This window comes from Colossoma macropomum, unplaced genomic scaffold (genome assembly GCF_904425465.1).
Source record: "Colossoma macropomum unplaced genomic scaffold, Colossoma_macropomum, whole genome shotgun sequence".
Taxonomy (NCBI): Eukaryota; Metazoa; Chordata; class Actinopteri; order Characiformes; family Serrasalmidae; genus Colossoma; species Colossoma macropomum.
This window is the reverse complement of record NW_023494804.1, coordinates 23,259,303-23,282,253: the sequence shown is the minus strand read 5'-3', so window position 1 is coordinate 23,282,253 and position 22,951 is coordinate 23,259,303. Positions and strand designations below refer to the sequence as shown.

The 22,951-nt window shown below is 39.7% G+C and overlaps 1 protein-coding gene across 2 annotated transcripts in view; it reads right to left on the bottom strand.

The window, feature by feature from the left end:
- The window catches only part of cntfr (ciliary neurotrophic factor receptor), a 227,207-nt gene extending 210,505 nt beyond the window's left edge, over nt 1-16,702 (bottom strand). For both annotated transcript variants that reach the window (XM_036595220.1, XM_036595221.1), the window contains exon 1: nt 16,443-16,702. The gene's annotated coding sequence lies outside the window, so the exon portion shown is untranslated. The remainder of the gene's footprint in view (nt 1-16,442) is intronic.
- Between the last annotated feature and the right edge of the window lie 6,249 nt (nt 16,703-22,951).

Sequence of the window (22,951 nt, the reverse complement as noted above, 5' to 3'; positions counted from 1 at the left end):
AAGTTACCATTTTGGAGATATGAGGTTTTCTTCAGACAACAGCGCTATTTACAAAATTATCATTTATGGGGTACTTTCTATTAAGAGGTGTCTTCTGTTTTTTACCTTTTCAATATATTTGTATATATTTAAAAAAAAATTAAGTTGTATTGAGTTGTATTCCATTCCACAAGGTCCCTGAGCAGTATTGGTATATTCCCTACACACTTGAGCGCTGGATGTTGGTTACGGGAACTGCAGTAAATAAATACCTTCATTCGGAATGTCCTACAGTGTCACAATCAAACACGCATCTTCAAGAGATATGCAATGACTGATGGGTAAATTTTCCTGCAGCTTCCTGCGAAATGATGAACCACTATTCATTACTCCCAGTGCAGTTTAAAGCCTGCTTAAAATTCACTCTCTATGGTTTGTAATCACCCTTAAAATGTCTGAATACCCTGTGCAGTACACTTTGCACAAAACTATGAGGGTGATTGGAATGCACCTAAAGAGTTTCAGTCTGCAGGCAGAGCCTTATTTTAGCCACACCCCTGCATTTTGGAGCAGGAAATGAGACTGCATCCCTACCCTTCATGGCCACATTGCGCGCAGTTATTGTTTGAAAGTAAATGTGTCCCGAAGTCTGAAAATCAGTGAGTAACATTAAGAACTGTCACTGTTGAAACGCATACTTTCTGTTGAGTCTGTTGACTGTTTGTTTTATCTAAAAAGACCACTCAGAATAAAGTGTCACCAACAAATGGAATCTTTAATCATTTATTTAAATAAAATAAACATAATTAATGAATGGGGAAGTTTTTCAGTCTAAAGTCGGTTTGAATCCAAAATGTGTTCTGAAGTCTGACTTTGAACCAATACAGTTCAAAGTCAGAGTTAAATAGCTACATTTCATAGTACAATGTTTGTAACTGACAGCATTTGAAAGATAGTCTGCATGTTCTGGTGGAATATTTTCTCTCAGACTTATATCCTTTCTATAAATTCTGCCCTCAGTTCCAGCAAAGCTCTCTCGCCCTCTATCAGGTAAATTATGTGACACTATATTTCCCATAGCAGTGGCCCGTCAGTGCACTTAAATTACACGCTGTTTAATGCACTCTTGTCAAATGTAATATTTTCAGCCACCATTAGCACATTCGCTCACCGCTATCCATTCCACTTGCGACTTCGTCAATTAATCAGGGCGCCTCGTTATTTTAGGAGACATCAAAAGAAATGAGAGCAGTTTTTTGAGGGGGGGGCGGCTATAAATTTGCTCCCACTGCAGCAAGCGCTGGCACATTTGTCAAAACCTTCTCCTTTTAGCAACAGGAAATTAGCGGGAGAAAGTGGGGGAAACTATTTACAATTTGAAAGCTAACATTTGTACAGTAATTAATGAAGGTCTTATGAAAAGCACTCCCCTGGGAGGTAGCCGAGGAATATTTATGACACAGCAGGCCAGGAATGGGTGGAGATCGGCTCGTTTATCTAGCTGTACAGGGTAACGACTTCCAATCATATGTTGCTGCTTAATAAGGTAAGTAAAATCACTGCAAATAGTTATTTATTTATTTGTTTGTTTACCTACTTACTTACTAACCAAGCTTGATGAGCCTGACATTTGTAGGCAGCAAAAACATCAGTTTCAGTGACAGATCATTACGAATTTGAACGCGAGCATCTCCTTTATAATCCATGCACACAGACTATGGCAGTTTTGAAAACAGTCTGATGAAATTCATCATCATTTCTCCTGCATTTTCCTCTACTTACTCACCAATAAACGATTTCCTCACTCCGGGTTTATTTACAGAGCATTGCAGCACTACGATCTGCAAAGTTGAGTGCCTTTTCAATGAGCTAAATATTTAATGAAGCCCTAAAATATGTGGCTTTTGGCTTTTCATTTGAGTCAGTTGAGCTGGCTTGTGTAGATTAGCGCAAGTACTGCTGAGGGACAAGTTCCAGAGAGGAGGGGGGAGTTCTTGTCCTGATCATCCGTGTCCTGTCTGACTTATTTGACTTATTTGCTTGCAGGCACACCGTACATAATCACTTTACAGTTAAGTGCATCTACAGTGCACCTAAGGTATATAGAGAACACTAAAAGTATGTTTTTATTTCATGCATTTTATGGGAATACCCCTAAAACGAGGTCCACAGCAAGCGGCTCCTGGGTGTTGCTGGTCGGGGCTCTTTTACTGTCCTGTTGCGGCTCAAACGCAGAATTAGATTTTTTTTTAGAATAAAATCCTCCTCCTTTGCAGTAAAGCTCTGTTGATCGTTCTCACACAGTTTTAACAATAAATAGCCTGAAACGCTGGAGTTAATGTATAACTGCTAACCCCCCTTCACCCTAAAAATCACCCAGACTGCTGGTCACCATACCAACACAGACGACAACTGTTTCCTGATACGTTTAATCTGCAACAAGAAACTGACAAACAGATTAAAGATTAAAGCAAAGCAAAGTAAGTCTGTGTTTTTGTTTATATAATATTTTTAGCCTATACTAGTACATTAGTACATACTGAGACATATTTACAGCCAAGATGGTAAATTGGAAGAAATGTTGTGGCTCCTGAGGTGGTTTGATTTTTGTTGAAAGGACAAAATGGCTCTTCTTAAAGTCCACCAGAGAACCAGAAGCATTTCAACCAATTTACAGTAACAGTAACACAGGCATGCTCCAACGCCACAATGTTCTCTATTTCCACAGCAAAACATTTTAAAGAATACTTTATTATGCTGTAAGGAAAAAGCACTCAGAACTGTATGAATGTAATTCTTAACATATTGAAACACACTTAAATAAAGGCATTTTTAACTTCCTAAACTTAAGTGTGTTATTCAGAAGTATATTTTAAAGCAATGACTTTTAAAGTAAGCTTTAGTGCATTTTAGTGGCAATATAACCCAAACTAACAACGAAATAAGATTACCAGTACAACTAAGAGGAGTACACATTTAAAATATGTTTCATGTGTAGCAAATATTGTGTTTTTAACTGCTCAGTTAAAATTTCAGTCATTCCAGTTATTTCTAATCAGATATTTAAAAGAATGCTGATGTCTTATAAAAGTACACTTAAATACATGGTTAAAATGCATTTAAGTGCATTTTAGTTGCAGTATAACTCAATAAGTAGAATATTTGTAAAATGTTCCAAATTGTAACAACAGTTATGGCTGAAAATAACATACTTAAATCTACTTAAATTGTCCACAAAAGACCTCAATGCAGAACTAAACGTATTTCATATATATTTAATCATGGCTTAATTATATTTATTTAATTTAATTGAAATACACAAAGTTGTCATAAGCTGTTCCAAAACATATCAAATATATTCCTAAACACATTTACTATGCAATAATGCATGTTTAGACAAGTTTAAACATTAAAAAATGCACTTTCACACTGCAAAAAATGGTATATTGACTAGTAATATTATATTAAATACAGTCAATAAATCTAATGTTTCTCCCATTGAGATTGTTATAGGCTGAATTTAAGATTATGTAACTTATTTCCGAATGTTTTTACTTGTTTTAAACGATTTTATTAAGTAAAATGATTTCACTATACTGGCAGATAATTTTGGTTGTTTTAAGAAATACGCTTGAAACCAGCAAAATTATATGCCAGTGTAGTAAGATCATTTTACTTGATATTAAAATTACCTAAAATAAGTAAATAATGTCTATAAATAAGCTAGATAATCTTATAAAAAGTGCACAATCATCTCAAAGTAAATATTGGATAAATTGACTAGATTTAAAATCATTTCACTTGACAAGATCCTATTTTTTGCAGTGCATAATAAATGCACTTTTAAAAAGTACATAGAAATGCATTTTTCTTTCACAAGAGAAAGAATGCCTGGTAAAATAAAATAAGAAAAGCCTCTGTGTTGTACAGAAAATGTCCTATAACTTGGCTATTTAAGAATCAAAAGGTTCTTTAAAGAATTGCATACAACACGTTCTCTACCATGAAGACTACAGAGAAGAAGAAGGAGAAGAAGAAGGAGAAGAAGAAGAAGAAGAAGTGGAAAAGAAGACCTCTGTCTTGACCACTACAGCCACTACTAACATTATTATCATTGTTGTTGTTGTAAATGAGTTACTATTGATGCAATGGGGAATAAAGTTAACCAGCCTTAATAACCTCATTGAAGCTTTATCATAATTAGGATGTAGATCACAAGTTCTATTAAAAGAACCATTTCTGGAACTGCAAAGAACCATTTAAGCTTTAAAATGCTTTTTTCAACTGCTATGGTTCTATACATGACCATTGTCTTTCCTAAAGAACCCTCTTTTTCATAGATGGACTGAATGCAGTCACTACAATCTAAGAAAAGAAAAAAAGCTGTTAAATGTACAAGCTAACCTCAAAACTCCAAACTTTATTTAACAAAGTTGCATCCCAAAGGCAGTGGGGATTCACAGGCTTAATGGAATCACCTGCCAACTAAAACAAGGCAACTCAGTCCTCCCACCACTTACATAATACTTCAAAGCGGCGGAGAAGGGCACGCGGCTATGCATGTCAAGTAGAGAACACAGCTTAAGTGCAGTTCAGTGTCAGACAAGCTTTAGGAGTGTTCACTGTAGCTTAATCTGCAGTGTCATTACATGAGAGTGGAGAAGGATCCTAAGCCTCATGTGAGCACATGCATAAGCTATTCATGCTCACTGATGTGGCGTTTCTTACAGTTTGAAGTGGGAGAAGTGGAGCCTCTCACATCAGATTTGAGTTATGCTCTAACTATAGAGCTGTCACAACAAGTCAACTGAATTTGAGTATTAAAAATTTAGATTAAAATAACCAAATAAAGTGTGCTTTCTTGATGTATCTGCAGTGACTGGTTGCATTGTGCATGATAATAAGACATATCTTATTCTCCTACTTCTCTTACCCTTACTAACAAAGAATATGTACATATATACACAGTACTGTGCCCAAGTCAGAGACTATCCGTCATTTATGTCATTTCCAGTCGAAACAGCCATTAAGTGGAGCTCTAAGTCAATTTACTTTTCAGGAATTAGATATCAGATAATCCACTTTCATAAGGAAGGGGAAAAAAGTGACTTTTCAAAACTGTGGTTCAAAAAAAGGATTAAAAGAGACGGAGGAAAGTTCCTAACAACCATGCAAGACCTGATCGACCACCAAAACTGTCCCCATCAGATACTAAAGCTTTTGTCTTTAAGAGAGAGGAGAAAATCAAGCACCAATCTTGCTATAGATCTAAAAAAAATCCACAGGTGTTTCTGTCCATCCTTCCACTGTGAGATGAACTCAACGCTACAGTCTGAAAGGATGTGTCCCAGCCAAGAAGCCCTTACTGAGAAAAGGAGACAGACAAAAATAAGTACATTTGCAAATCAAACAAAGAAGCTGCTGGTGTTCTCAGAACAATGGACTGACCACCCCAGAGTCCAGACTTCAACATCACTGAATGTGTTTGAGATTACTTAGAAGCAGAAAATGCAACCAACTTCTAAGACTGAACTTGGGAGGTATGGAAAAATGTCGCTGAAAAGAAAATGGAAACTGTAATAAAGGCAAAAGATGAACACACTTAATAGTGAAAATGATATTATATTTAGTTTTCAAGGCTTCTGTGTCATTTTCTGTTAAATGAGTAACATATTGTTACTTTTGTTATTGTTTTCTTTTTACTTTTTTCCAGACACTGATAGTGAATAACTGCCTGTTTTGACTGGAAATCAAATGAATCAAATCAAAGGTGGTCTTTGACTTATGCACAGTAATATATATATATATATATATATAGATATATATATATATATATAGATAGATAGATAGATAGATAGATATGATTTGCGTGAAGTATGGTTTTATGATGTTAATTTTTCTGTCCTTTTTAAAATACTCTGAACACTTGAGTAATCAAGAATATAATCAGTAGATCACTTGCCCACTAATATAATTAGTGACCATCCTAGGTAATTATCAAGCCATTCATTTTATAGGAGTGAATAACCCAAACTATATAGTACAAACCCCTGGCCTCTGATTAAAAAACTGCTTTTCAAATCAAGACTCTGCTGCTCCTTGTCCATTTTCTCTACACGTACGTTTCATCATTCTTCACTGACAACATCAGACTTAAGCGTACAGCTGAGCTTTGAAGAAATTTCGTATTCATCTAAGAAACAGTATACCCTTGATTCTTTTGCTGCAGCGAGTCTAAAACGCAGCTTAGATAACATATTTGATTAAAGTTATCAGTACAGGTAATCCCTGCAGTGGTCACATTAAACAGTAATCAAGGCATTCGTGTCTTTGAGCAAAGCCGATCCAGTCAAACATGGACCTTAATAAGCCTGTTACAGACTGTCTGCTAGGGGAGACGTCCTGAGGCTGGCAGCATTAGCCTGCTCAGCAGGACATTTCAATATAATCACAGTCCAATTATTATTAAAACCTGCCATTCGTGAGCTCAAACGCAGCGGCGCATCCAGAAATTTCCAATTGAGTTCAACGTAATTTCTCATTCAGCGCTCCCCATTAGTTAATGAAATATAGTCATTTGGAGCTTATTATGTTAAGTAGGCAATCTGGCCAATTGGACTCCAAGCAAGCTGACATATGTCTGCCCTTGATAACTAACATATGTTTGTCAGTGCATTGGTAAGACTTGGTGAGTCTCATTGTGTTGGTAAGGCTGGCTAAGCAATTTCAAATACGGCCACTCTTAAAGAGACACTCCAGTCAAAATAAAAAGATGTATTAATCACTGTGTCTGTTGTAAACATGCCTACTCACCTACAGCGGTACTGTGGTAGTGTCTAAAGTAAAGTTTTCCTGCTATAAAGTCTAGGAAAACCCCTTTCTGATGATGTATCTTGAAGGTGTAAGTACATTTTGAAAGACTAGAAATCCTTTGGCAGTGAATACATGAAGGTGTATGGAAGTCTGTAGAGGCCAAGAGTTGTTATCTTGAAATAATGAGTTGATTATCTTGCTACCTTAAGATAACAAAGTGGTTACCTTGAGATACGAGTTATTTATCTTGTTATCTCGAGATAACAAGGTTGTTACCTTGAGATACGAGTTAATTATCTTATCTCAAGATAACAAATGAGTTAACTTGAAATAAGTTGATTATCTTGTTATCTTGTGAGAACAACGTTGTTGTAACGAGATAATGAGTTCATTATCTTGTGATTTTAAGACAACAAAGTTGTTACAACAAAGTAAGATAACAATCCAGAAAATTATAGCAACAGCTCATGGCCTACAGATGTATTTATTAGCCTGTACATAGATAGCGAGTAGTCATATGCTTTCCTAATGGCCGTGTGATGTGTGCAAGGCATGCTGGGTATTGTAGTGAGATAGCACTGACAGACAAAAATTTTAAAACAATATAAAATTGTAAATTTTATTAAACCAATAAGCCTGAAGGACACAGTGCTGCATTACTGAATATTACATAACATTCAGAATAACATACAATGATAGTTCTAGGCTGGAATGCCTTCCTCAAAGGTCCTAACAGGGTTCCTTGAAGCAAAAATTTTCAAATAAATTCTTTAAAATAATCATCCACATAAAAGTTTTTAGGTGAACCGAAAGTGGTTCTTCTATGGTGTCGCTTTAAAGAACGCTATTTGACTCCCTTACTTTGTGAAAGGCTCTTCACGTGAATTAAATCACTCGGTTGTATACCGATGGAATAAAACCTTTAGTGGTTTTCTGGTACAGATGAAGCCTAATGTTGGGCTAAATTACTCTCTTCATGGTGATTCTCCACTGACAATCGCACGCAGCTCTGAAGTAAGCTTAATTTGTGTCCAGAAAAACCAGCCCCCTCCACAAATTTGTTACGTTTAATGCATTTCCATGTCTTTTGCATCCCAAATGCTCCCCCTAATCGGGGCCATTCATTGAATCCATGCAAATCGTCAAAGCACGCTCGACTATTAAGCCATGTTAATGAGCTGAAGGTTTCTCGCTTAAAGGATTCTGCTGGCAGTCAGAGACAATAGTGGCAGTAGGCTGCAGAGAATGGGGCTAATGCTGTGTGCTTAGAGAAAACAATCTTATCACACTGACACTGTCAGGATTACGGGACAGATTGAACCCACCTCGAGAGCTTTACTGTGCTGTTAATAAAGGCAGAGTCTTTCAATTAGGGACCCTTTTAAGCAGGCAAGTGAGAGAATGAGCTGTGGGTCAGCACTAGAGAATGAGACAGCTCACTCTGATGAGATTCCCAAACATCTGACCACTCCGGCATGAAGATGGAATTAGATGTGACAACGGCGACAGGGCGTCGGTGCAGACTCACGGCGCTGTCATGCAAACAAACACACGTGAACGCTTTCAAACAAAGCTAATGCCGTCTGTGGCCCAGGGCTCAGGCTTTCTTTTCACGGTGCCTTGTTGCTGGAGAGCAATTGAACAGCATTGTTCGCTGCTAAGAAACATCAGTTTCTTTGCGCTTCATTTAAAGAACACGGTCAGTGGCCAGGTCTCTTTGATGAAACAATATATAATGTACATTAGGCTGCCACTTTTCTTTGCTCTGCTCCTCCCCTGGGGCAATGAAAGCCATTACATCAAGGACCCTATTACAAAAATCCTTAGTATTTATGTGAGTGTGACATCAATACAGTGTTATTAAGGCTGTAGAGCAGGGGTGTCCAATTTTTCTCTTAGAAGGCCTTGGTCTTTGAAAATTTGGTCATTTCCTTGCTCAAAGCCACCTACTGAACCTGGTAACTAACTGCCTAGTTGAATCAGGGAAGTCTAACAACTATGCTGGACTAACCTGTTTTCACAGCAGCAATAAAATGTAATTTCTGCCTGTTTTGTAGGACCCTCAGCTGAGCTATACATTACAAGCAATATATTTGTATGATAGAAAGTCAACATTTCAAAAAGTTTTTGTTTTTTTTAATTTTCCCCAATTTTCTTCCCAATTTAGTCATATCCACTTCCACCCACTAGTTAGGACTCCCCAATCACACAATACCAAGAGTGCTAGGAGGGCGAAGGCTACCACAGGCTTCCAGTAAGACCCGTGGAGCCAGCCACTGGAGGAAAGCGCCAACTGCCAGATCTGTTACACCAGATCAAGAAACCTGCAGTTGTGCTGTCCATTGTCCTGAGTACTATCTTTGTGGAAAGGTTTGAATTGTTTTCACAGCAGGGTGTTCTGACTCCACCCCTTTTGCCCCTCATTGCTCGCTAGCAGCTCAATATAGAGTCACAACATTTTTACACACAGAGAGCCAAACGTGTCCTGGTTAATCTAGCCTAGTTTACTCTTTTATATTAACTAAAAATATCCAATATAATTTCCATTTTTAGAGTGGAATGGCCACTGCAGAAAAACGCTAAGGACCTCCAGGACTGGATCTGGACACCTTTCTATTGAGCGTAGAATGCCTATATGCTTGTGAGAGTACAGTTCTAAAAATTAAGGTTCCTAAATGGTTCTTGGTTTGGAACCTTTAATTGGTATAGAACCTTGTGGAGGCTCACACCCATTCTCATTTACATCCCATTCATCAAAACCTTCTTCAGGCAACTGAAAGTGGTTCTTCTACGGCATCACTCCAAAGAACCCATTTGGCACCTTTATTTCTAAGAGTGTAGCTCTCAACATCCAAAGAGAAAGACTCTTATCGGGTTGAAACCATGCAGGCAAGCAGCAGCTGGCCAAGACGCAGGCAGAGAGCGGCTCCAACCAAGCTTGCTAGCCATGTAATTATTAATATCGTGGAGTAGCTGCTGGAGCAGTAGGGCTCCTCTCCTCACTATGGCCTCCCTGGGGTAGAGAAAGTATTCTTTATTTCTTATTTCTCTCTTTCTTTTTTTTCTTTATTACTTATTTTAGTATGAGCAAAAGCTGGACGTACACAGTGGCCTTCCATTCTACACTCAGACCACTGAAATAAACTCTGGCCCAGTAGATCAACACTAGCTAGTGGCCTGTTGCTTTCCAAATAGGGCTTAACATAATCTCCTTCTCTAAAACACTCCCAACCCTTTCAATAATAAGAGTGTGCTCACTATCAAACACTTGCTAATGTGTTCGCTCCATCGAAAGTGAAGGGAGGGAGAAAAATCAGGCAAATAAAGGGCATCCTAGCACGCTAACGCGATTTGCCACGCACACGCTATGGAGCATGGGACTATATTGAAAAGGCTTTCAGAGGAGAGGAAGCTGTCCACTCTGACAGCATGCTTTATTTATTCATTTACCTCTCTCGTTTAATGGAAATATAAAAGGCCACATTGATTAGTGTTTAAGGATCAGCAGTTAATAGATTAAAAGCCCATGCGAGAGCTAGAGAGGAGAGTCAGTATTTTCTAGGGATAGCATCTATTTAAAAGGGGTGCAGTTACTAGTTTGTTATGTTTTGATGTAGTTGGTCCTACAATGAAAAGTTACCAAAAAAAAGATGCTGTAGCACAATGATCTAAAAATTTATGCATATGAACATTGCAGCAGCAAAAATATATTTTTGCCTGCTCACCATGTGCACAAGATGTGGTTAAAAATGTATTAATTAATTTTAAAAATGAATAAAAAATAATTTATGGCATTCTGTGATGTTTTATTGCTCTACTACAACAGTTCCAACAAGTAAACAAGTCAAGCAAAGAATAAAGAAATAGAGAAGCCAAGCACAGAAGCTCCAAACTTTGTATAAAAAGCATTAATATTAGCAATTCATTCTGCATTAAAATGTTCTCACCTAGTACAGAGGAAACACAATATCACAATATAAGGTTCAGCTCAGCTTTTTCAATACTTCCCAGATTAAACCTGAATGTTGTTTTCTTGCCATCAGTCTGTAAAGCATTAAACAGCCTATCTCCACCAGTATAGCTTCCAATGGAAAAGCTTGATTAGTGGCAATGACAAGTTCAGAATGTGATATAGTCCTGCTGTCATGCTCTTCTTCAGAATCTGAACAAACAGGATGCAGGTTAAAAATGATCTTTTAGATATTATCTAGTGTTTTCACTTCCTGTTTTACTATATGCTAAACTAGAAACGTGGTAACACTTAGCAGCAACATAAAAGAGAGTCATTACTTAGTGAGTATGCTGAATGATACAGTTATTGTGAAAAATGTGTTGATCGCAGATAACAATCTGGATAGAACATTCCTTGACCAATTAGATTGTGTCTCTGAGCTAACTGTTATATAAAACAAATTATGGAGCCCAAAACTCTGCAATAGCAAGATAATATTCCCAAATCAGCTTTGAACTAAAGCCACTTTTCCACTGCATGGTACCGGCTTGACTCGACTCGACTCTACTTGCCTTTTTTGGTCTTTTATTAGGCAAACCTGTTACCTAGTGCTATTTTGTTATCACCTCCATCAAGATTCCAAGCGAGCTGAGCCTACACCAAAATGTGATGTGGAAAAATGGGAGAATCGTCACTATCACCCTAAACACACATGCTAATGTTAGCTACCAGGTTAGCATGCCCTCTTGTATTGAGGGGGGTTACTGTATCTACAGTAGAAAACGAAGTAGCTGGTTCTAAACTCGAGTAGAGGCGAGTCGAGTTGAGCAGGTACCATGCAATGGAAAAGTGGTTTAAAAGCAACACACCTTTAGGCCAGCCTCAATATTGCATTGTAACTTTCTGTACCAAATGATAATGTGGGTTCATAAAAACGCTATGTTCAATAATTATGTCTGACAGTAGGCCCTTACAAGCAATCAAAAATACTGGATAAAGCTAACTATATTAAAAGTAAGGCTATTAAAGTCAATATTGATAAATATTAAAGTCTTTTGCTTGCCAGAAGAAGCAAAAGCTTCAGACCACTGTTCCAGCACCAGTTTTGAACTGGCGGTCAAAATTACAGGAACCTCAAACCTAATATGGGATCACAATAAAAGACCAATCCCACCATCAGCCTGTTGCACATACACACAAATTAGTGCGCCATTGAGGCACAACTTATTTAGGGGTTGCCTTTTCAAAGACATCCAGCAAGCACCCAGGTTGAACGAATCTGTATGCCTGCACTCAGTGTGAGCCTTTGTGCCTGCCAGACAGGGCTTCCCTGGACCACTCAGTCACTTTAAAGAGGAGTACAAAGTACTAGTTTCCATTCAAGAGAGCGACTGCAGGGGAACTGGGACGGATGTCATAACACAGCCCTGCAATCTCTTTGCTGTCAAATGCTGAGGAAATGCACCACTGACATGCAGGCGCAGGTTCAGCCCCATGCTTGGGCTAAATGGGCTCGTTGTAATTCAGGTCTTGGAGTGATGTGACTCGGCTAACAGACAGGGCTTTGTGGAGGCGTTTAAAAGGCAGAATAATAGATTTTATGCAGCCTGGGGATTAATTAGCTTGGAGGAGGAGGCAAATCTGTAGATCTCTTTCCAGTGGGGGGGGTTTAAGGGTTTGCATATTCATAAAAGCAGCACAGCTTTGATCACCCACTGGCTGAATGGTGTCCATGGCAGGCGGAGCTGAAGAAGAGTGTAAACGGATGTGGAAATGACAGCGAGGGCCACCTTGTGAAAGGTCTGAGCTTGGAGGACTCTATGAACATGAAAGTTTGAGACGACTCAGCCCAGAGTTTAGCCAAAAGACTGATTTTAAACCAAACCTAAACTACAGCTGCATTTCCATGGCAATAATATGCAAACAATAAGCCTATATGTATGTTGTGATAAAGCATCTGTGCTGTCATGTACTGTGTATTTTATAGCAACAGAGGACTAAAACATAACAAGGCATTTCACTGACTTGTGATTAAAGTAATTGTTGAAATGAAGCAACAATGCATTATGTAGCTCAGTGAAGGGCTAAATTGGAAAAGGCAGAAGAACAAAAGGTCTTATTTACTTCATGTGGTGGAAAAATCGCTAGTTAAAATGACTATCAAATGGATAAAATGTGACAAAGGATGCTGTATGTCGCCTTTGCCTGTGTATATGAAATACCAAAATCTAACACCTGAGCCCAGTGGATCTAAATGCTGGACCTGAAACCAGAAGCCTGAGGTGAGAGCTATGAAGCTTGGCGGATTCTTCCAGCACCAGCTTCTAATTTGTAGAATTTGTGTATGTTAGAGAGAGAGACGCATCGCTAACCCCCACTGCCTGTGATCGCCCTCCCTTCTGACATCTGTTTAAGGATGTTTATCCAAGGGGTAAGTATGTTAAGGGAAATATTATGCTAGTGTTATTTTACTTTTCTTCTGTTTGAATCATAAACATGGCTGCGAGGCGGGACCAGGAGATTAGAGCGCAGAGGGCGAGCGAGGGGCCTGTGCTTTCACCCCCGTGAGTGAAAACAGCAAGAGAAATGCATCGGCCTGTGGTGCCATTCGAAAGTGAAAAAGGAGAAAAATGAACTTTTATGCATTGGTTTTTGTACACGGACATTAACAGCTTCTCAAGACTTCTACTACAGTATTATCTGGTGATTAACCCCTTAAGTCCTTGGCTTATTGCTCAAATAATAACCTTAAGATTTTCTGTATCTACTATGAAAGTGCATTCTTTAATCATAAAGTTGCAAAAAAAAAAAGGGTTCTTTGGAGTGATGCAATGGAAGAACCACTTTCTGAAAGAACGTTTCAGTGAATGGTCCTTTATAGACCCATTTTGGAAATGAGTTGTGTAATTGTGAAGAACCTTTTCAAAGTTTTAAGAACCTTCTAATAATGTAAAGATTATAATTCCACTTAAATTTTTCCGAGAACAGGAACCTGTATACATTCAAAGCACTTTTACATACTTATTTATACTTTACTTGCTTATACTATGTACACTCTTAGCAAAAAGGGTTCTATATAGTACTAAAAAAGGTTCTATGACTTTGAGCAAAAAGTCTGTGACAAAAGCAGAACCCTTTTTGGTGCTATTTTTAAAAGAACTCAAACAACAGGCTTTATGTCATAGAGAAGAACCATTTAATCATGCAAATAACCATTGGTTCTTTGGGTTCTTATAGTTCTGTACATAACCATTGCTCTTACTAAAGAATCTGTGAAGAACCACTTTTAAGGGTGTAAAGTAAGCAGTCACAGGAGTGAGTATGAAAGTAAGTATGAAAGTTTAGACCTACTGATGGAGTCTGAGCAAAGCCTCCTTCGGTACCCTCACTTCTTTTATTGACTCCTCTATTTTATTTACCTCCTAAAATCACAGGTTGTGCAAGTTGTGGCACAACAAGCACTGACCTCTTATCTTGTTATTTGCTCAGACAATGTTAACAGAGCACCACAGCACCGGACAGCACCTTAACAGATCTAAGCGGCCAGCCTGTTAAGTGTCCCTGAGTGGGGGGATTTACGAAGGGATCTGTGGCCCTGAGAAAGAGGAGCGCCTCATTTAGGGAAAAAGTAGCTGTCCTGCATCCTTTTCAAGCATTACCTTCAACAAGGCATGAAACAGGGACTCATTAAAGCACTGTCAACTTAGCCCAATGCTCCCTGCCCCCCTTCGAGGGGCTTATGCATGGAAGGCAGAGCATTTAAAAGCTGAAAGAAAAAAGGGGGGGGGGAGAGCGAGAGAGAGAGAGAGAGAAAGAGTTTACCTCTGTGGTGTCAATGAATAACCAATATGCAGGGATGACCCCACTTTTACAGCCAAAGGCTTAAGCCCACCAAGGAATAACAGCATGTCCCAGAGTAAAGGAGAAACAAGAGAGAGCAAGACAGATGGAAGAGAGAGAAAAGAGGGAAGAAGAGTAAGGAGAAAAACAAGTAGGGATGATTTTACCCCCAGAGCAGTCAATGTACATGCATCACATAGAGGGATGTCCCCACTGTTACAGCCAAAGACTTAAGACTACCAAGTGAATAACGGCATGTCCCAGAGAGACGGTAAAGACAGAGTCAAGGAGAGACAAGCAAGAAGGAGAGAGAGAGGTGGAGACAAAGAAAGATAGAAGTAAGAGAAGAAAAAGAAACAGAGGTGATTTTATCCTCGAGCGGTCAATGTATAAGCAGCACATACAGGCATGTCCTCACTTTTACAGCCAAGGAGCTAAGACCTCCAAAGGAATAATGCTAAATCCCATCCTTAGACAAAGTAAAGAAAAGTAGAGAGAGAAGAAAAACAAATGGAGAAGATTTCACTCCCAGAGCTGTCGATGTGTAAGCAGCACACACAGCGACGTCCCCGCTTTTATGGGAACGTCCCCAATTTTACAGCTATTGATTTGAATAATGACTTTTCTCAAAGAGAACATAAGGAGAAAATAGAGAGAGAGAGGTACTGAGAGAGTGTGGAGAGAGAGAGAGAGAGAGAGACAGACAGAGATGGAGAGAGAGAGAGAGAGAGAGACAGAGATTAGAAACAGAGCAGATTCTGTCTGGGCTATCTATAAACTTAGGACGGACAGGTCCAGCAGCTATAAAGAACAAACCCAGGCCGGCCCGGGCAGCAGAAGGCGGAGGAGGGGGTGCAGTGAAGAAGGGATTTCCGCTAAAACTAATCAATCAGGGCTTGATAATGGCTCCCATGCAGGAGTGTTGACACAGGGTCAGCTCATCCCCTGACCCGCGCCTTTGGGGCAGCGGCAGCAGAAAAGCCACAGATAACAGAAGCCAGGGCTAATTGTCTGCCCAGTGTCAGGGCTTTTGAATGCCCCTGCCACTTTCACTCTAATTCTTTCTTTCCTCTCTTTCTCTCTCTCTCTCCATTCTAATTCTCTTTTTCTCTTTTATTTTCTCTCTCTCTCTCTTCATTTTCTCTCTGTCTCTCTCTCTCTCACACTTTTCATTCTCTCTCTCCTTTCATTCTCATACTTTCACTCTCTGTCTTCATTCTAACTCTCTTTTCAATTTCTCTCTGTCTCTCTCCTACACACTTTTCATTCTCTCTCTCTCTCTCCTTTTATTCTAATTCTTTCTCTCTCTCTCTTCATTCTCTCTCTTTCTTTTCATTCTCTCTCTCTCTCTCTCTCTCTCTCTCTCTCTCTCTCTCTCTCTCTCTCAGTTAGCCGGTCACTTTCTTCTGGCCCTCTATTCTCCAGGGGCGCGAAAGGCAACAGTTGTGTTTCTTTCCCCTTTGCTTGGACGGCGCGAGCCGATCGCATCGCTTTCGCACGTGCGTTATTGCTCGCATCCCTTTTCACACGTGCATGCATTGCGAGCGCTTGAGCTCTCATAACCACAGGCTGCGCGCGCTCGAGCCGAGGCTTCAATTAGGACCGCTGACAGGTGGGTCGAAACTGCGCGCTTGGTGAAATAATCCATTCGGTGAGGGGAGAGCTTCTGCAAATCACTTGTCAGGCGCGCGCCAACCTCTACCATCCTTTCTTTCAATCACAAGCACGAGCACAAGCAAAAGCCGAAGGAGGCTCTGTCCACCTCCCCTCGTCCTCCAACATACGTCCACAAACGTCCAGCTTCAACAGCCAAGAATGAAAGACAACGGAAAGAAAAGTAAGAGCTCAGGTTACTCACTTAGATGCTCTCTCGCGCGCCCCTCTCCTCCTCTTCCACAGCGTGTGTCCTGTCTTCTGCAACAACAAGGTGGGTATCTGTGTGTGTGTATGTGTGTGTTTGTGTGTCAGAGAAGCTCCAGCGGAGAAAGTTGCTCTGTTGCAGGCACGAGCGTCCTGTCCGTGTTTATAGCCGTGCGTGTGCGCGCGCGCGTGCGTGTCTGTATGTGTGTCTTAACCAGCGGCTCACACTGCTCTGTCTGAAGGGGAGCTAAAGCACTTTTAAACTCGCTCAGCCCCCCCATGTGACCAGCTCTCAGCAAGCCAGGCTCGAATACATTAGCGCGCCTTCATCCGGCCGCAGCGCGCCCCCTAGCCACTGTTTTAGGAAGTGCAGCGCTGAGAGAAAGCCACACGCAGGCGCGTGCACACATTCCCTCACATACTCCAAACACAGCGTTTGGCACTCACTTAAAGGGCCCATATCCTATTTTTCTTTCTTGAGATTCACAAAAAGTCATGATTCATATTTTCATGGCCATTTTCAACCCCTCTCAATCCCTCAGAATGAAAGAGACTGCCCCTTTAAGACTGATGGGATCTCTGTTCTGATTGGCTGGCCTGTATTGCATCTCAAAAAGCAGTCCGGGTTGAAACACTCCTTATAACTTCAGTGTAAATGGGAAGTGCTAAAGCATTATGTTTACATATCTCTATCTACAGGGCTGTAGGCTGAGTAGATGAATAGATGTAAACATATTGCTTTTTGTGATTTCACAGGAATTCAAAAAAAGCTGTTTGTGCAGCTTAGCTTCCATATACAGACTGGATGGGATGGGGAGTGAATGGCATGTTTACATACTACATCAGGTGCTTTTATTTCTAAAGGGAACAAAAGAACAAAACAGTCACTCTAATGCATTGTAGGGACCCACCTGTTCACCCACCTCATGCTCTCAGGTCATTTAAGGGGTGCATATCATGGTAAACTGATTTTTAATAAATAAAAGTGAAATGCACTGTTTAAGGGACCGGAGAATGTAAGGCAGACTAAACAGGTGGGTTCCTACAATGCATTAGAGTCACTGTTCTGTTCTTTTGTTCCCTTTAGAACCTAAATGAACTATAATCCAGGAGAGGAGCTATATGCTACTATATTGCACTATGAATGAACACTCAAATATAGAACCATGAACACTCCAAGAAAAGAGTTCTACAAAGCACCCAAAAAGGTTCTGCTATTGTTACGATGTCAAGCTTGTATCAGTAGAAGAACCTTTTGGGTGCTATAAAGAGCTGTTTTCTGGGTTCTATACCATAGCACCAGAAAGGGTTTTTCCATTGTTATGATATTAATGATATTACAGTAGAAGAACCCTTTTCGTGCCACATAGAACCCTTTTTTTTAAAAAAAAAGGTTCTGTATAGAACCATATACAACACATTCTCCATCAATCTGAAGAGCCATTTCAAGATGCAAATCATGCAAAGGGTTCTTGGAGTGTTCATGGTTCTATATAGAACCATTTTCTTTACCAAAGAGCCCTTACAGAACCATATATACACTACTGAATTTGTTCAGTACTTAGAATATGAGTTTTTGATCTCATGCCTGGACTCCAATCAAATTCTACACACGTAAACATATATAATAAATAACCGTTACAGTAATGTTTTCCTCTCTCTCTCTTCGCGAAATATGATTGGACGACAGAAATCTCCAGCATAGCATCACTAAAGTGCCCTCACTTCCTCCACCTCTCCGTCCATCACGCCGTCCTCCTCCTGCTGCCCTCCCTTTCCCTCTCTCTGTCTCTCTCTCCCTCCTTGTTCTTCCGCGTCTTTCAGCAGAGGAGGAGGCTAAAGCCACATCTAAGCGTCGCCCCGTCGCCCCCCCAGCCGCTCGCCCTATGCTAATGGCGCGGCTGAAACAAGGGCAGGAATGTGGCCCGGATAAACACACATGGTGTGCATTTACAAATCAATACCGCGCGCCCAGCACGGCCGCGCATTAAAGATGAGCAACGAGAGTGGAGGACGGCGCGCGCGCGCGCACACACACACACACACACACACACACACGCACACACACACACAGGAGGGCTTACAAGTACCACACAGCAGCTACACAAGACTCTGCACACAACACACACACACATCTAAACTTCATTTGCTGCGGTGTGACGTCATTTTCTTTTCTTTTTTTTAACAATATCATTAACAGGCAATATATGAATATTCAAAAGTTTGGAATCACATATCATTAGTGTTTACTATTATTTTATTTAATAATAACTTACACGACTAGACAGCAACCAGATGTTTTTTTTCAATATTTCAGTACTAGGCAGTCTGGATGTTAATCTTATTTTATTTTCCCAGGATCTTAATTACTTGAAATCCTGCATCACAACACAGTTATTTCATACATATTGAAAATAGTGATTACAAACTTTTGAACGACAGCATATACGCTTCATTGGAATATAATTATTCATGTATTTAATAACATTGTTGTTCATAGTGTGCACCCTGGGTTCATGTGAAACTCCAATGAATGCAGAATGAACGTGAAAATGGGGTGAGCAGACTTTCCAGTTTTCCCACAAATGTCCAGATACAGCAACAGTGTCTGTTCACATGATGTTTTGAATGTGAACTTTTAAACTCTTCAAAGATTGTGGCCTCTTGCTCTCATACCTCAAGGTTAAGTCTTGTTTCGAGGGGAACTGGAGCTTTCCACTTTGTTGATGGTTCTATTAGTCTGTCTCCCACAAACACTGTCCAGTGCACTCTGCCCAATCATAGCATATTTGTGAATGATACTTTAGACTTGATGTATTATGGTGGAAGTTGATGTTTTCTCAAGAAAGCCATTAATGAAACTTTCCATTTGTTATTAATATGTGGGTTGGAAGAATACAGTCAATAAAACCCAGGTTTGGTTCCTGACAGCTCGGTACACTCCAGCCACTGTTTGGACTTGTTAAATTCTATCAGCAGCATACCTGATTTAATTCAATGAAAGACTGATTAGATAAACAAGGTGCTGGATGGTAGTTAAATTCTGAGCTTTCTCAAAGAGAGCTTTGGACATGGCTATGCTAACACACACAGCCTTCTCATACATTCATTATAAACCTTTTAAAGGTGAAATCATGTTTATGCAATGTCTTTCTTACCTTCTGTTACTTGGCACCTCTTTTTAGGAGTCACTTTCTCTTCTGTGCCAAAGGTGTGTGTGTAGCATCTCACTTTAAAGCTCTTAACCCACCATGAATGCCTGCATCTGAATATTCTCTTTACTACTCAATATTCTCTGAGCAATATTTGAGCAGCAGACCTGCTTTCTAGCTCACTGAGGCATTGCTCACCACAGCATATTCACAGGCAATATGAAAATGCTAAAAAGAGTGTGGAGTCTCAGAGACTGTAAACTAAGAATTTAAAAGGCATTTAATGTTATACGAAGCTGCTTTTGTCCACTATTAGTTGAGCTAGTTTTTTTGGTGTTATGAGAAGGATTAGGCAGCAGACAGTGTTCATCTTACAGGTTTTCATTCACAAACAATACACATTATCTATGCACTGTCAAGGTTAATGCATACCCAAACCCATAAAAGCAGTAAGCCCACAGGAATCAGCATTAATATGTGTGGATAAAAGCTTCAATGTGATCTTTCTCTATATGCTGGTGGCTTCAGAGAGCACTAAAATGTAGCTTTGATTAGGAAAAAAGGCCAAATATCTGCTTTTGGTTCCTGAGGTTAACAGAATGTGCCAGCTCTTTTTAATCTAATCTTATGCTGCATCTGTATTGTATCATATATTACTATACACAGTCATTTTGACTTGTTCTGTGTATTTGCCAATCTAACCTGCTAACGTAAAACTCCTTTTTTACATGACCAATGGGCAGTTGCTGAATTTTGTGAATACATGTTAGAAATGGCTACATAGCATGAATTTGGACCTATAGCTACTGAATTAAAATAATGCAGGTCTTAGGATGAGGCCTGCATGAGGGTTTAACATAGGTGCCAACTACAGGAGGGCAATAGGTCAACCCCACCCCACAAAACATTTGGAAAACAGGAATTTTAAGCATGCATGGACACTACAGCAACCAGAAAACCTGTGCAGTTTCCAAGAACTCAGCGGTTCTTTCCCATGTTCGGCCATAGTCGGCAGGCAAAAACACAGCTACAGCATGAAGTTTATTTTGCGTTTACGTACTTTTGTGTTTTTATTGTGATTTATATGATAACGACACATGGATTCAGAGCATATTTTTAAGAAGGCATGTCTGATATGATTTCTCCAATGTGCACTATATGATCTGTGAACAATATTACAAGAGATGACTGTAGTGCAAACTGATCACATTCCTATCGCTTGGTTTTTCTGCTAGTTTGTAAGCACTTCATTAGTAATGTATAGAAACTAATTAAAGTAACTAAAGTTTATTTTGAATCACTCCATTTGCTGCTGGAGTGGATTCCCACAAGTTTTTCCTGGTTGCTGTAGCCAAGCTTAACACTGTTGAAGCCCTCTTGGTAGCCAAGATGAAGAATAACAAGAAAGATGAAGTTGCAGCTGAATTACAAGTTGTTAATTAAAGTTAAAGAGCATGGCTGGTAGGCTGGTGAAAGCAGGCTATCTGCCACAGTTGAACCTGCACTGATGGGCAGTCCCAGCCACTTTTGCTTGTGCTGAGATTTTCTGCTATCCATTGGCAATTAGAAAAGTCCACCTAGACCATTACATTAGTCATTCAAATTACCAGCAGATTCTTCCATCTGGAAAACTTGTCCCATCTCTGAAAGAATGAATTCCACTTAATTTAGAAACAGTTTTGACTGATGAATTTGTAAAAGTGTTTATCAAAAATACATGCATAAATGTTTACTAATGGAATTCAGCAAATGCCCAGTGGCTTCTATTAGACGTGTTTTACAAATCAATAAGTGTTCTGCTTTAATTACAATGAAACACATGAAAATTGTGGTCTGTGGTAATCGACTGTGTACAGATGCATCAAAAAAAGATTAAGGTAACACTTCATTTAAATGGTCCACTGTAGATGCTCAATATCTGCTAAATGCAACTGAACTTGAAGTTATGTGTGATTCTATTAAATCTATCCCTAACCCTAACTCTTACCTCAACCTCAGTATCACCAGAAAGTTTGTTAATGATTTAAGCAGCTGTAGATATATATGAGACCATCTATTAAAGTGTGACCAAGCTTAGCTTGATAAAGGGATATTTTTAAAGGATATCAATAGAAATACCTTACAAATATATTTTAATGTCTGTCAACCTTCGCTTACAGAGCCAAGCAAACCACAGCATTTAAAATCTCTCCACCAAGCCTGTTTTCATTCTTTTGTCATTGATACCCATTCCATGTTTTTCTCAAGTCTTGCTCTCACATGTCCACAATGGCATTTGAAATCTCAAGCAACACTTCAAACATGTACCTTAGCCCTTCAGTGAATTGGGGGGAGAAAGCAGCAAGCCAGAGTGCACGATGAAACTGTCATCTTGACAGAAGTCACTCCTATTGCATTAATGTCTGTCAGACTTTGGGTCTGGGCCATGATGAATGCTTTGAACTTTTCTCCTTCAAGGCCCGTGTAATCGCAGCAGACACATCGCTCCCTGTTTTGGCTCGTGTCATCAGTTTGTTATGACAAGAACATCATTTGGGAAACACACTTTTGGCAGATAGCTACACACAAGTTTCATAGCACCCCTTAATACCCAGAAATCCACACTGGGTTTCAGCCACGTTGCATCATGATAAACTTTCACCACAAGGGAGAACTCAGCTGTTGCGTGTTGAGGGGGTAAATTTCTCTGTGGACATGGCCTGGCCTGGATCATACAGAGTACTCTATACCAATAACAGCACAGCATACAGTCTATTCCGCAAATTTGAATAATGAGGAACTGCTTTGAAACTCAGTTCTGTTTCAGAGCTTGGAAGCGCATGATAGACAACCTTAAACAGTCAGGAAGGTCTGGAATCTGGAAGGAGTGAGAACAAAGATAAACATCTCTCCAAATAGTGATATTTTGCTAATAATCTATGAACAAGATGCTGAATTGACACTTAATGACAGATGCAGCAAAGAGCCAATACATGACAGCATGACAGGACAAGTCTAGACATGTATGGACATGGGACCACATTGCCTGACCTTTCACTACAGCACATATACAATAATTATTGCTGTCTATTGATGGTCAAGAGACTAATTCGAGACTAATAATTGTTTTATAAGGTGTTGGGCTGCCATTAAGCCAAAATCTCTTATAGGTTTTCAATTGGGTTGAAATATGGTGCAAAGGCCATAGCATATGATCAACATGATTTTCATATTCATCACACCACTTAGTGACCCCTCGTGCCCTGTGAAGGGGGCATTGCCATCCTGGATCAGGGTGGAAATGTTTCATCACAGGATAAATGTCATCATCATCATCATTAACCGCTTAATCCAGATAGGGTCACGGTCGGGGGGC